Below are 14802 nucleotides of genomic sequence, written 5' to 3'. Positions count from 1 at the left end.
TGCTTTTTCAAGGCTGTTACCACGGAGGTCGCCTTTCCCTTCTCTCCATCAACAATAAATATAAAGGAGGTGTTATACGCGGTGCGATGATCTCACGGTTTTGAACAAGTATCCAGCGACACCCACGTCTCCAGCGAGCCCACAGGCAGCGTCAGGCTGTAATAACAATCAGCTCGACTCGATGCGCTAATTCTTCCTGTAACTGCAGCACAACCAGAGTACACATCTCTGTTTGTAATTGAAATTCTTAACCCTCCTGTTGTCCCCCTGGGTCTAGGAAGGAAGGAAGGAAGGATATAAGGAGGGAAGGAAAAGTTTGGGCCAATTGGATCAAAAAGGAAGGAAAGGGAGTGAAAAGGGATTGTGGAAAGAAGGAAGGGGAAAAGAAAGGAAAGAAAGATGGAGGGAGGGAACAGATTTGTTCAAGGAAGGAAGAAGAAGGAAGGAAGGGAGAGAAAAAGGATTGTGGAAAGAAGGAAGGGAAAAGAGAAGGAAAGAAAGATGGAGAGAAGGAACAGATTTGTTCAATGAAGGAAGAAGAAGGAAGGAGGAAGGGAAAGAAGGGAGGAAAGGAGGAGGGGAAAAGGAAGGAAAGAAAGATGGAGGGAGGGAACAGATCGGGTCAATTGGATCAAAAGAGGAAGGAAGAAGTAAGGACGAAGGAAGGAAAAAAAGAAGGAAGGATGGAGGAAGAGAACAGATTGGGTCAATTTGACCCAGAAGGACAACAGGAGGGTTCAAATTCCCACAATCCATCCTGTCTTATCCACATCATTGCATCGCTATCAATTCCTTTCTGTTTAGAATTCATGAATGAAGAACACTGACGACAACAGTGTGAAAAATCATCTATGCATACAACAGCTCCCCCCCAAAAAACAAAACAAAACATAGTTTGTATTAAGATATGGTTTGAAGTATTTTCATTAGGATCCCACATTTCACTGGCAAAAGCCATTTACTACGAGCTGATGTAATCTACGGAGAGCAATAAAAACTTGGCAGGGATGATCATTCATCAGAAAACAGTGTGTTGCTTTGTTGTGAAAAGCCACAGAGACAACACACCCGAAAAATTAATACTCACACACACACAAACACACACACACGGAGTAGCCGGAGAATAAAAGCATCACTCTTCCAGTATGAGCTTTCTACCAGGGTGCAAATAAAAAGATGTTTTAGTATTATTAGAATATAAAAGCTGTTCTGACATTGTGGACTTGATGAGTATTGAGCCCTCGAGGGGCCGATGCTGATGCTGGTCCCGGTGTGGCTGTGTGTGTTACTGCAGAGTAGCCACGGGGGAGATCAGAGCAGTGAAACATGGTATTTCAGGATTTCAGTCAGAACAAGAAGAAGATGAAGAATAAAAAATGGAAAAAAAAAAAAATCTGTCACATGAGAATATGATTGTGTCGGCAGTCAGGCTGTAAATTGGTGCGGATGTGGACGGGCAGCAGAGACCTCAGGCACATGCCGGCCGTCCAATGAGCAGAGACGAGACAGACACATTGCAGAGCCGCTGACAGCCGCAGCTCCTCTGCTGTCAAGGGTCATATATATCACCGGCGACAGCAGATGCAATTGTGTATATATACTGTATATACGTATATGTGTGTGTGTGTGCTGTGTGGAGTTTTTTTTATTATTGCTAATGACCAGGGTTATGCCATGGCTGCTTGCTTGGGTCAACAATACTTACAAACAATGTTAACTCGCCACTTCCTGTGACCTGACTGGAGGCCATGTCTGAGTGATTAACAAGTTGTTTTTTTTCCCTCCACAGTCCGCTGCAGCTTTTCCTACTCAACGGTGGGTGGCAAGATGATGTCAAGATGGGGAAGAAAAAAACAAAGAAAAGGAAAGCAAAGAGAAGAGAAGAGAAGAAAAGCCCCGGTATTGTCACGGTGAGTAACTGCAGCGTGATTAAACACCAGACAGGAGTCTACACTGTTTGATTGCCTTGCTGTTAACATTGTGTTTACTGTGACAGGGACAGATGATTATCCCTCTCTCAGACACAGTAATAGCTCTCAAATTATCAAGAGCAGGGCTGTTTAAAGGATTTATGACAGGTGGTAAGAAGCTGCCAAAACTGTTTTCCTTACCATTGTTAGAGGAGTAAACCACAGAAAGGAGAAAAGTTGGTAAAGTTTTTTTTTTTTTTTTTTTCTGATGATGACGTCAAATGCTTTTATAAGGACTGAATGAACCTGCTGAGGTGTGATGGGGAAGATAAGGCCTTTGTATTGCGTTCGTCATGTATTTAAATTGGAACTGCATTCAGATGCGTATTACCAAGCAAATCTGTTATTAATGGTAATTATTACCTGCTGCGCCCTGTTGGTTCCAGCTTTCTTTCTTTCCATCAACACATCTTGTTTATTTTTGTTCATCATTGCCGTCTTTGCCACAGTTATTTTATTTCTCGACAACATTTCCCAACTCCATTAGTGAGTTTATTTCCATCATGTCATGTAATTAAAAACAAGGCCAACACATTCAGAAGTGGCTTGTCTCACTTCGCTCCTTTTCTAAAAACGGCCTCATTATTATTTTTTATTTTTAAAAGTCACACAATAAGAAGAGAATATGCGGTTCACACTCATTACATAAGCTCCCGAGTTCTTAAATTCAACTCTCACACTCTTTCCTTTCTTCCCGTGTTTCATATCTCAGCTCTTTTCTTCCTGTTTGGAATCATTCTGGCTGAGCGACAGGATTTATCCTCACCGAACAGTCACGACACCGATGTACGCAGACTTATTTGTTACCACTTGTGCTTCTTTAAAAACAGAGGCAAATGAGCTGCGGCTCAAAATAAACACTAGATAATTTGGGAAAAGTAAAAGCAAAAAGAGGAGGAGGAAATTATGTGAGACAGAAATCTACAGAAAACTACAGCACTACATGTTGCACATGAAGTTGGAATATTTATTTTTTCTACGTCTTCTCAAAAAATGATTGACAATGTGATTTATTCTTGAGAAAGTGTTTCTTCTAAAAACTTTATTGATCAATCTCTCACAATTAGCCTTTATAATAGGAACAAAAAGAGGAGTGTGTCTGGAAACAAAATGATTTCAACTTTTTGGGCAACAGTTTGTAATGAAAAACCCTTAACAGGTTGATTGACAGGTCCGATGATGACAGATTTTGACAATATTTTCTATTTTTCTCAGTAATATTTGCACCATATAAATATCCTTTTTAGTGAATCATCACTAAAGTGGCTCAACTGGAGCCTTTATACATGTTTGCTTTTGCCTTTATTGCTCTGTTTTAGGCTCCTGCTGTAGGATAAACTGTACGTCTTCCTCCAGCGAACAAATGGCCTTGGTTTGAAAAAAGAAGCGTTACAGCAGGGCTGGCAACTGGTTTTCAATAAATAGAAATTTCTTCAGAGTAGTTAACATCAGTAGTAATAACCACTGGGGTTTTTAACAGGAGCTCCTAAGGATCAAGCGGCCATGTTAGGCTAAATGATGTTGTGCAAAAACTCCACAACAACATTTAATCCTCAAAGATAAAAAAAAACAACAACAAATGACCACGTCTGAATATAAACGTTGGACTTCGATGATGTGACGTTGGAGGAGAGCATCACATCTGAACTGTTGAAGTGAACAGGCTGAAGCATCACTGACTCACTGAGCTGCAGATTAAAGTCACTTACCGCTTTGTCAAGGAGGACAATCAGAACCCGAGACATCTGACTCTGTTATTTTAGGTTGAGTAGGTTGAGTCAGATGGAGCCGGAGTTTCACCGACGTGGAATCCGTTAACAGTCGTGTATCTCATCTGATTGTAACGTCTGCTTTAATGGAGCGCGAGCCGACTCAGACAAAGAGAAAGAGTCAGGACCACAGGATGTCTTCAGGATGAATTTTCTGTCATAGTGGTAAAATGTTCTGCTCTTTACAAAGGCAATAATGTCATTTAAATCTAAATTGGATGGATAAGCTTAGACAAACAGTGCGTGAGCCAAGACAATCAGTCCCCAGTTCACTGCCAATGGCTTTGTGCTATTACAGATTAGAGTTTTGGATCCCTGGTTTTAAGCTTTAAAAATCTAATTAATCATATTCAACATACTGACTGAATTGGCCCAAACTACAACACTGATTTATTATGCCCGTGCAGACTCAGACTAAACAGTGATTTCATCGTAAGCACCTTAACATCCACAAATCTGTGCCAGAACATCACTCCGCAACAAACGGCAACACACACGTTCAAAGACGGGTTTTCAATTCAGCCCATGTCTGGAGTTCATACATGATCCCACCCCGCCGCCTGCCATGAATATTAACACACACACACACACACACACACACACGCCCTCCGCCCTCGTATGAATAGTTTCACTGAAGGTAACACATTTGCGTGGAGGCAGGTTAATCCTCTTAGTAAACAGAGTCCAAGCTGAGATGACTTGAAATTAAATTTCAGCCGTAGCCTATGCTAAACGGCCCTGTAATAAGCCTCTGATACATTATGGTATCTGTGACATGTATTAGCATAATATGCACAGATACACAGAGTTGCACTGTGCTGTTTCTGTGGTTTTTATAGCATGTGCTGCTGCTGCTGCTGCTTGTGACGTACAACTATGGAGTCTGCTGAGTTGTAATTCCACTGTGAGAGCATTTGTGTTAAAGCTTCCCCCTGAATCCAGGTGATGCGCTGTACGGTGTCATCATGATTCATTATTGCAATTCAGAGACGCCTCATCTTCCTCCTGGTGTATTAACCGCCCAGACACGTGATGTTCCACAACTACTCTCTCCTCATTTCTTATGGCTAATTACTTTGAAGCCCTGGGTTGCAGTATATTACATGGGGCCAGTAAGCTGAGTGAGGAGAGTTTCTGGGACCCCAGTTAAGAACTTTATAATGATTAATTCTGGCAACGGAGGGCTTGGTCCACGGAACAATTGCTCCACAGAGTGGCATCAACTTTGATTTAGCCTCTAAACCTCCTCTGTCCGTCCGAGAGGAGACTCTGTGAGAGAGGGAGACTGTGCATTAGTGTGTGTGTGGTTTATGATAATAAATCGTAAGATTTCTAAAATCCCTAATTATGCATTCCTCTCTGAAAAAATGAGTCTCCGTCTTGTTTCACACTGCAATAACAGTTTTTATAGAAACACAGTGAGGGCTACTTTCTAACGCCTGATCACTGTGAACGGTCCAACCTCTGTCAGTCAGTGACATGTTTACTGCAGCTATACTGATGTATGAGTAGGCCTGTATTATTTTTTAGTGGTAGTATTAAATCTACAGTGTTTAAGCGCAGTACTGAGTTACCTGTAGTTTAACTTAAACTGAGCATCCACCATATTTCTGCCGTGATGTAGTGTCAGGTTCTGTATTCTTACTCTCACAGCTGTAGTTATTTTACCAAGATTTTGCATAAATCTTAACATAAAAACCTGCAAATGACTAAAAAACTAGTGAAATCGGTTTCACCTTGACTCGCTACAATGTTGAAATACTGTTGATATGTTAAAGCACTAGTAAAAATAAAATGGTAGCCTAATATATAATACATGATAATATAACAAGAGGAGCAGTACAGTTCTGCATACTGTGCATTTTCAGTTAGGATACTTTAAGTATATGTTTTATTAGACTTTTACTGGAGTAGAAATGAATACTGAATGTTGGACTTCAGGTAAAGTTCAGGTTTCTTACACCTTGCTTTTTATCACTCTGGCCACAAGGAACCTATTCTAAGACCTGTGGTGTGAAACAAGGCTGTTGGATTAACACCAACACTGCAGCACAGATGCACCAGCAACAAAAGCAGTAGGGGTGTGAATCTTTGGGTGGCTCACGATTCGATTCGATTCCGATTTTTAGGGTCACGATTCGATTCAAAATCGATTTTCGATTCAACCGATTCTTGATTTTATTTTTGCGATTTTTAGTTTGTTTTATTAACACCAGACCATCTGAAAAAGTTGAATGATGATGATGTCTACAGACTATTATATCAGAAGCCATATCCCCCCCCCCCCAAAATGCACATCACATGTTTCAGATTTACTCAGCAACAATATATTTGAAACTGATTTTATAGGCTACTCTCTTTTCAAAAGCCTGGACTGAAGGGATGTGAGTATTTGGGTGTCTATTCGATTCAAAATCAGTTCTCATACACATGCACATAGACATGTAGCCTATCACCTGTATAACAAAGGCGCTGCTAAAAAAAAAAAAAAAAAAAAAAAAGACGGCACTCCGCTCTCACGCCAGCTCACCTGCAGCCTGTCTGACTCTGCAGCGCCACAGAGGAGCTGTCAGAGGAGCTGCTGCTGCTGGTCCTCTCTCTTCAGCCTGCTGTTTGGCTGCACTTTGTATGAGTTTAAAAAAGTGAAGATCTAACGTCACCTGAGCACCGATCAGCTGATCCAGAGCGCAGTCTGCTCAGCTGGAGCGCGCGTGTGTTTAACGGCAAAAAGAAAAAAGAAAAACAGCGATCGTCCTCTCTCCTCAATAGAGGGTCGGGTTGCTGATGTACACAAGCCTGGTGACAGACATTCAATAGAGCATTTAAATCAGATCAGTTAACGTTTGTAGGCGGTTAGCGAGCGTCTTTTAGCGCCATGCCGTGCTGCAGCACTGTGAGGGCGCGTATTGAGACGGAGGAAAATTAATAAAAAATCGATTTTTGAAGATTATGAATCGATTCAGAATCTTAGAGAATAAGAATCTCGATTCTTACATGAATCGATTTTTTCCCCCACCCCTAAAAAGCAGTTTAATAGAAACGTTAATATCAGAGTCAGTAGTAAAAGAACGACAAGAGCGACAGCAGGAGCAGTAATATTGGTCCAAGCACCTTATAAAACATGTTTAATATTAATCACAGACTGGGTGTTAATTGCACCTTCATCTTCCCCGAGTCTCTCACCTTCTCAGAAACTTCAGCTCGACCTTCGCGCGTTAACGTGAGAATGACGTCAAGGACGCAAACGTCCAAAAACAGAACCCGACAGCTCTGACCTGCTTTGATTTTGGCCCAACATCATCATCATCCTCCTCTTTCACTTTTTTTCTCTGCATCTCTCTGCTTCATGACCTCCATCTCTGCCCACCGGCGTCTCACCCCCTCCTCAAAAAAACACACATGCACTAACAACAACAACAACATCCTCACTCTCTTGCTCTCACACCTCCCCCTCTTTCTCTCTATTGCAAATTAGATAACTTGAATTCTGTAGTCAATGTATTCCAGTGTCCTAGTTTATGTGTGTGGTGCAGCTGCAGTGCTGCTGTGGGACGGTTTGGTGTCGTTAAAGGAGATGATGAAGATGATGAGGGCAGTCACAGTCGTGTGTCAGAGGCTACGTGGAGCGGAGCCGCTTCTTCACACTGTATTATTCTGTTTTTCTACTTCTTGACCTTCACTCATTGACTTCTACAGTCCTGTGTGTTTCATACTGTAGCGTGTCCTCAGCTCAGTCCTGCAAACTGAGAGGACTCACAATCAAAAACATATCACAAAAGACAAAAGAAGAAAATCTATTTCTCCAAATGAGTCCTCCTCCTCCTCCTCCTCCTCCTCCTCTGCTGCTCCGAGCACCACAGGCGCTCTTTAATATGCAGGTGGTGGTCAATGGGGAGGAAAACAAGAGCCTTATTTTCCCAAAGCAATCTCTCCTCCTATGGCCTATCACCATTCCCTGTTTTCAGGTGTTAATTACTGGCTTATTAGACTGTCAGCTGAGAGGGGCAGAGAGAGAGAGAGAGAGAGAGGGAGAGAGCAGAGGAGGGAGTGGGGGGAGTAAAAAAAAAAAGAAAAAAGGGGAAGAAAAAAAAGTAGGGCACAGGAAACACACCAGGCGCAAAATAAAAATCATCTTTCGCGAGAGTGAGCAGAGAGGAAGGGGTGAAGCTGGGTGGGCCGGGCTTGTACACAGCAGATACTTGTATATGTGGATACTGTTAGTGTGTTGGGGGGAGGAGGGGAGGGGGATGATGGGGAGGAGTGTAAATTGGTATTTGACTTGACAAAAGAGGGATTCTGGCTGAGTCAGAACATTTCTCCTCCCACTCCTGCCCATCACAACTATCACCAGAGAGAGAGAGAGAGAGAGCAGCACCACAGCTGATAGATTGTTTCTGTGCCTCTTTAACCCTTTTTCTTTGACAAGATGGAGTGATTGTCATCTGATAAAAAGCTGCAACGCATCATTACTGTGATTAAATGACTGTTTTCTAATCCACATACAGTACAGAGTCACATTTTCTTTCTTTAGTTTGTACTAAGCCTTTTTCTCTGACTCTATTTTTAATTTTTTTTTTTTTAGAAAGTCATATTTCCCCTCCTCCCCTGGCATCCATCTGCATATTACTGAGTCTAACATTATTTCACTCTGAGGATGAAGTGTAACTCATCAATTCAAGCAATTCATGTGCAGAAAGGTGGAATAATTTCACAGAATATGTTTGAACTTTTCTCAGGTGTTTCATTAGATCAGGGATCCCATGTCTCCATAACAATAAAAAAGAAGGAAAAAAAAAAGAACGATTGGCATTTTGGCTTTATTGGTTTTTGTCTCCCTCCATCTTTTCTTGATTAAACCAGGCAGATGGTGACGAGCGCTCGTCTTTTTTTCCCCCAGGAGTTTTATATTATTTCCTCTTTAATGTTTCTTTAATGTTATTGAACCTGATACAGAACCATCAATGACAGACTGACAGGGTTTTTTTTTTTTAAAAGCAGATTTGCTACGAATCGTAACACTGTTGTATTTAAACTTATTTTATTAATCCTATTTAAGAACTCGGTGACCCAGAGGATCTCAAAATAAAAAAACACACTTCTGGCAGCTGGACAACTCCGACTCCCTTCAGGGCTCATTCTCATGATTCTTCCCTCCATTAGTTTGTTGCAGCAGAATTGCATCTATTTTAGCTCTGTGTGTTTATGTGTGTGAGAGAGAAAGAGAGTGTGTTTATGTTGCTGAGGATAATAATATGGTTCAGGTCTCCATTTGCAGCGCAGCGGCCTAAATATAGAACAGCGGTGCACTCTGCCATAAAGGGAATCCTTTGGCATGTCAGAGTAACTGCTTACACGAGTGTGCTTATATATATATATGTACGTATGTATGTGCACACGGGTCTTGGTTTATTTGGCCGACTGTGTTTCCTCTCGCCGGGCGACGTCTTTTCAACCACTGCGCCTCCAGATTCGCTCCATCAAAGAATCATCTGCAAACTGTGGAGCTCCGTAATCGGGAGAGGGCCACTGATGTGTCCCTGGGCTTTCTCCACTCAAACTGAATCACACAGGCGGACGCACACAGACAACAGGGCTGCACGCCATGGCTTTTGGAAGGTCACTCTAAGAATAGCTTTCAATACATGAAGAAGAAAAAAAAAAAGACTCATATCCAGTGGAGAGCACACACTGAAATGTGCATGCAGGCAAATGGACACATTGGAGCATGCATTAGTTCATGGACACACGGGCCCAGGCCGGAGCACTCTGCTCTGCACCACTGACAAACACACACAGATGCATGTAGCGCCGACTAATTCACATAGCTCTAAATGGACGTCCTGCTTAAACCATCCCATGATGCACTGCTCAGAAATGTGAGGCTAATTGCAAAACAAGAAAGAAAGAAAACGGCATTGATTCTCTATATGTTAAGAAGTAACATGACCTCCTGCTCCAGCTATAAGTGATGCTTTTGTTCTTAGCTAATTCATTCCACTAATGTGCAGGGAAGACGGCTAACGGCCCCTGCGATAGTATCCCATGGTTCATGTGAACCTGAACGCACCACAGCGGCTGCATTAATCAGAAGCTCCAGACAAAAAGAATAATCGCCCATTCCTCCATAAAACAAATCACTCATTCATCTTGGTTCCACCCTTCTCTTAATCATCTCACTTTGTCTTTTATCTTCATCTAGCAAACACACATCTGTAACGTATTAAAGCACCTTCATCACTGCTGCCGTGCCACAGACGAAGCTCAAAGCCTCTCGTCCTCATGTGGCTGCTCGACCTTTCTGGACGGACAGACGGACGCCCACCGCCCCTCGCATTTTTTTTTTTACTCCCCGTCCTTGTTTTCCATCATTATGTTATTATTCTATAACCTATCATCTCTGTGTCCCCGTGTGCACCGTCATGTTCTGATCATCTCTGAACTCCAGCCCGGCAGATGGACGAGAACACAGCGTCGAGCTTAACCCGGCCGCCACCGAGGGGTTTAACTTTGAAGTTGATGTTCGCTGTTCAGCCTCCTCTGCTTCCGTCTTCTCCGTCTTCTTCGTCCACCGGTGTCTTTTCAAGGGTCCTTGCTCTTCATAAGCAGCAGCAGTGTTTCTTTTCTTTTAATTCCAGGCCTGAGAGTGTGTGTATGAGTGTATACAAGTGTGTGTGTGTGTGTGTGTTTGTAAATGCAGGTATAGGCTTCCAGGCAGCGCAGGCAGCCCTGATGTGAAGTGACATGTTGAGAGACTAAGCCTTTGGACACTGGCTGAGGGAGGAAAGAAAAACCAAATAAAAACAGACACAGCCTTTATAAAAAGCTACAACACAACTGCATCAGAGCAGCAGATGGCGTGTCAGCCCCCCCTCTCCTCCCTCCACCCTCAGCCCCCTTTCATTACAATATCACTCCATCCTTCTTTAATCATACATCTCCTTTTTTTTATCTAAAAAAACACTGTAGCTCACATATATGAAGGCTGCAGAGGCGTGACTGGCTTGTCTGATACGATGAGAGGGGATCTCTTCCTCTGGCTGTTTGCTGCAGTCATCATTGTCCACATCAGCCCAGTTCACCTGGCTGCCTGTCTGCTTAGCTCACCGTTACATCCCCCTGTGTTGTGTTGCCTCACCTGAACCCACTGCAACTCACTTCAACTGATTATATAATAATGTCAGGAGGGGATTTGTATTAATTTTAAAGATTAACTGTAACTAACCATAACCTCCCAGGCAGGACAAAGACACATGACGCCTTTAGTATGACAGCATGTCCACGTCCATGCAGGAGGAGTCTTAACTCGGGGACAGTGCAGCGTGAAAACACACCAGCAGATGCCGAGAGGAAAGCTTGACCCTGGGGTCGTCTGGTTGGTTGGATCACTACAGTCTATACCCACAGGACTGTAGATATCAGCAGAATAATGACCTCAGGTTTTAAAAGGATAGTTCAACATTTTTGGCAAATTGGCCCATTGCCATAATCGCTATGGTCACAGCAGTAGGTTTGTTAATTGTCGGTGCAAGCTATTTTTAGAACGGCGGAGCAGAGAAGCAAGCTGCTCAGAGCTACGCTACGGAGGCTAATGGGATTTCTTGGTTTCCCTCATCAAACTCATCAAATACACAATCCAACAACTCCAAAACACTCTGGTGGACAAGTTGTGACCTGCACATTCACCACGCTATGAGACAATAACAGAACGTTACCAGACAGAGTTGTTTTAGAGGTAAATACAGAGACTGCTTGCTGAGAAACTGTCCCTGAAGGCAACAAACATCTAAAACAATTCTGTCTCGTAACATTCTGTTATTATCTCATAGCGTGGTGAATGTGCAGGTCACAACTTGTCCACCAGAGCATTTTGGAGTTGTTGGATTGTGTATTTAATGAGTTTGATGAGGGAAACCAAGAAATCCCATTAGCCTCTGTAGCTTAGCTTTGAGCAGCTCATGGCTCTGCTCCACCGTTCTAAAAACAGCTTGCACCGACAAATAAAGGTAACAAACCTACTACTATCCCTTTAAGTCCAAAACATCAGCTGCTATAAAAGTAAATATACCTGCAAATGTTTGTGCTAAATAGCAGCTTTCATGCAAAAATGCATCTTAGTAGCAGACATAAGACTTCAATATATATTTTATTATTAGGAATTTGGATGAAAAGGGAATAGGAAATGTAGACATTAGAGGATGAAATTATAAATTCACTTTAAGAAACAACTTGAAAACATGAGTCAGACAATTTTATTTATTTACTTTTCTAATTTATATTTAACTTCCTGCGATAGCCACAATAAGGATTTAGTTTGATCGACTTTGGCTCAGTGAATCATGTCAGTGATGACACAGAAGTAAAGCAGACACACTAGTTCACCTGGTTATGAATATAATATCTGACTACATCTCAACTGCCAGTGACGCAGCACATTCCTGCGCAGGACCTTTCAGGAGAGCCGCTCCCCACCGCACAGCGAACACTTGAGATGACTGGCTAATTATAAGGCCCAAACTGACTCCTTTATGAGACAGATGTTGTGCTCATGAATCTTGAAACAGGTCAGATACCCAAACTGACTGCAAAATGAGACAAGAGGTCTCACAGCCACAGTCAAGGTTCTCTGCTCTGACAAGAGAGCAGATGGCTGTTTGTGGAAATAACGAAGCAGAACAGAGAGAAGGAGTCAGAGGACGCTGCAAATTCTCCAACACGGCTCATCCTCCTACACATATTGGCTTTTCATGTTGTCACTTGAAAAATGTTTTGATTAAAACAGAAAAGAGAAAACTAAAGATTTACAAGCATTTTAATTTTTTTTTTGCAATCATCTTGCACCAGTTCAGACAAAGACTTTGGTCCTGCAACACACAAAAAGCCAATCTCTCCAATTACAGAAGCAGTTACTGTCATGGCTACTTTGTGAACACAAGTGTGTTTCTCTGTGTCACTGGTAGAGCTAAAACTGTGAAATCTGGTCCATTCAGTTGTGTTGAAAGCTTCATGTTTTGTCAACTTGTAAAAGCACTCATCATCATTATGGTAAATGTAAATGGACTTGCACTTATATAACGTTTTACACTGTCATGTTTTGTCAACTTGTAAAAGCACTCATCATCATTATGGTAAATGTAAATGGACTTGCACTTATATAACGTTTTACACTGTTTGTTGCATTCACATTCACACAGCAACGTTTGCAGACAGGCTTCTGGATCATTAGCTCCACTACAACCAAACAGAAGCTAATGCACATTTAACACCTGCATACATGCAACAAAACTGGGCTTTTATTGTGAAAGGGAATGTAAGAGAGCGAGAGCGCCGCTATAAATGTCGAGACGCACTGATCTGCGAATGATAGAAACAATAATGACCTCAGAGCCACATGTCTGACACAGTGACTTGACTTTCTGCAGCCTCGCAGCCTGCAGCAGATGGAGAACAGCCAAAAAACTTCCATCTCCGCTCGATCGATACTCGCACACACCAGATAATTGAATATCGCATAAGAAGGTTATTCAAGAGGAGTTGAATGGAGGACAACTAGATTTAGTTGTAACACACTAGAAGAAGTTTCACGTGTGCTGCTTTCCATCCAGCTCCTCTGAAGGTAACAACGACCCGGTGTTGTTTGGGAACCATATGTCGGCTTTTATTTTTAATTTAGACAAACAAACGCTAAGATGGCTGTATTTCCTTGAGCATTTAATAGCATGACTAATTAGGAGGATCTTTTACTCGAGCGAGACCCTTATTTTAAATTTCCTCTGTGTTCCTCTGAATAATGAAGCTGATCTAATGAGGATGAATCCTCCTCTGGCCACAGTTGGCCTCTGCTGTAGGTTTTTACTTTGCTTCACACATGAAGAGCACATACATACATACGTCTCCTCGCAGAACATCACATACAGTACGTTCGCTTCCTGACGTCTCATGAATAGAAACACAAACAAACAAGGATGTGCAGCGCAAACACAGTTTTTTGGCCTTTCTCCGAAACAGCAGCACTGTCCGGGGAGAGCAGCTGTTTCTCCTCCAGCAAACATTTATATTCCTGCATATGTTGTGAATGGAGGCCAGCCAGTGCATCATGGGAAGAAAAAAAACACCATGAGTGATGCAGCTGTGTTGTTTCATTCTCTAAGGTCGTCCACCATTTGTGTTGACTCTGGTATAATACGTAGATCAGCAATGTTTTAATACTTAGTATAACAAGTGATATATAAAATTGAAATGTAGTGTTGATATAATACATAATAATTTGAAATAGTTATTGTTTTAGTGTTGTTTTAATATAACATATGCTTTTCTGTCCTTTACAACAAAGCAGCTACAGACTACACTGATGTCATGTTCCCACCTCGCTCAGACAAGAGTTCATATTCATTATGAAAGCAGAGGCTATAAAACTGAGGATAAAATGTCTTACATGTTTCAAAATTGCCTTTTAAATAATCTCAATTTGAACCATCAGGTTGAGTGAAATGGAAAAATTATTTTTGTGTCTCTCAAGTGTGGAGCTCCAATCGCCTTGAGGAGCAATAAAACCAAAAATAATCTTTGTGCATGTAAAATGCAGAAGACTGAGAAAGTTAAAGTCCATGTGAGCAGAGTCGTTATAGATCTTACAGAAAGTCCAGAGCTGCTGCAGATGTGCTGTCTCACTCTTTTAGAAAACCACTTTCTAATGTAAAAATGTACAGTCTGTAAATGTTATGAATTTCACTTGACATAAACATGAATAACAACATTACCCATCATGCCCCTCTTTCTCTAAAAGTTCATGTTGGACAAACTGTACTAACCAGATCAGGGATTGTTTACAGCGTGATAACAATAATGATAATTATTATAATGCTCTGGATAAATTCATATATTATATTAAAATGCACTGAGGACGATGCTGCCTGCACGCTCTTGCTGCATCAGATTAAAACATGCATCACAACATGCAACATGAATACTGGGTGGAGCAGCACGCTGTCCTGGTGCAAACCCTCACAATGTTCCAGAAATCTCTTCCCTCACACACACACACACACACACACATCATTTTGGTT

General features: G+C 41.9%; 1 protein-coding gene across 4 annotated transcripts in view; it reads right to left on the bottom strand.

The window, feature by feature from the left end:
- Positions 1–14802, bottom strand: part of gabrg2 (gamma-aminobutyric acid type A receptor subunit gamma2) — a 51750-nt gene that overhangs the window by 12333 nt on the left and 24615 nt on the right. The gene's annotated exons all lie outside the window — the stretch shown is intronic.

The sequence above is a fragment of the Trachurus japonicus genome, chromosome 14 (assembly GCF_045865225.1).
Source record: "Trachurus japonicus isolate A0001 chromosome 14, Traja_1.0".
Classification (NCBI taxonomy): domain Eukaryota; kingdom Metazoa; phylum Chordata; class Actinopteri; order Carangiformes; family Carangidae; genus Trachurus; species Trachurus japonicus.
This window is presented reverse-complemented; position numbering and strand designations above follow the sequence as displayed.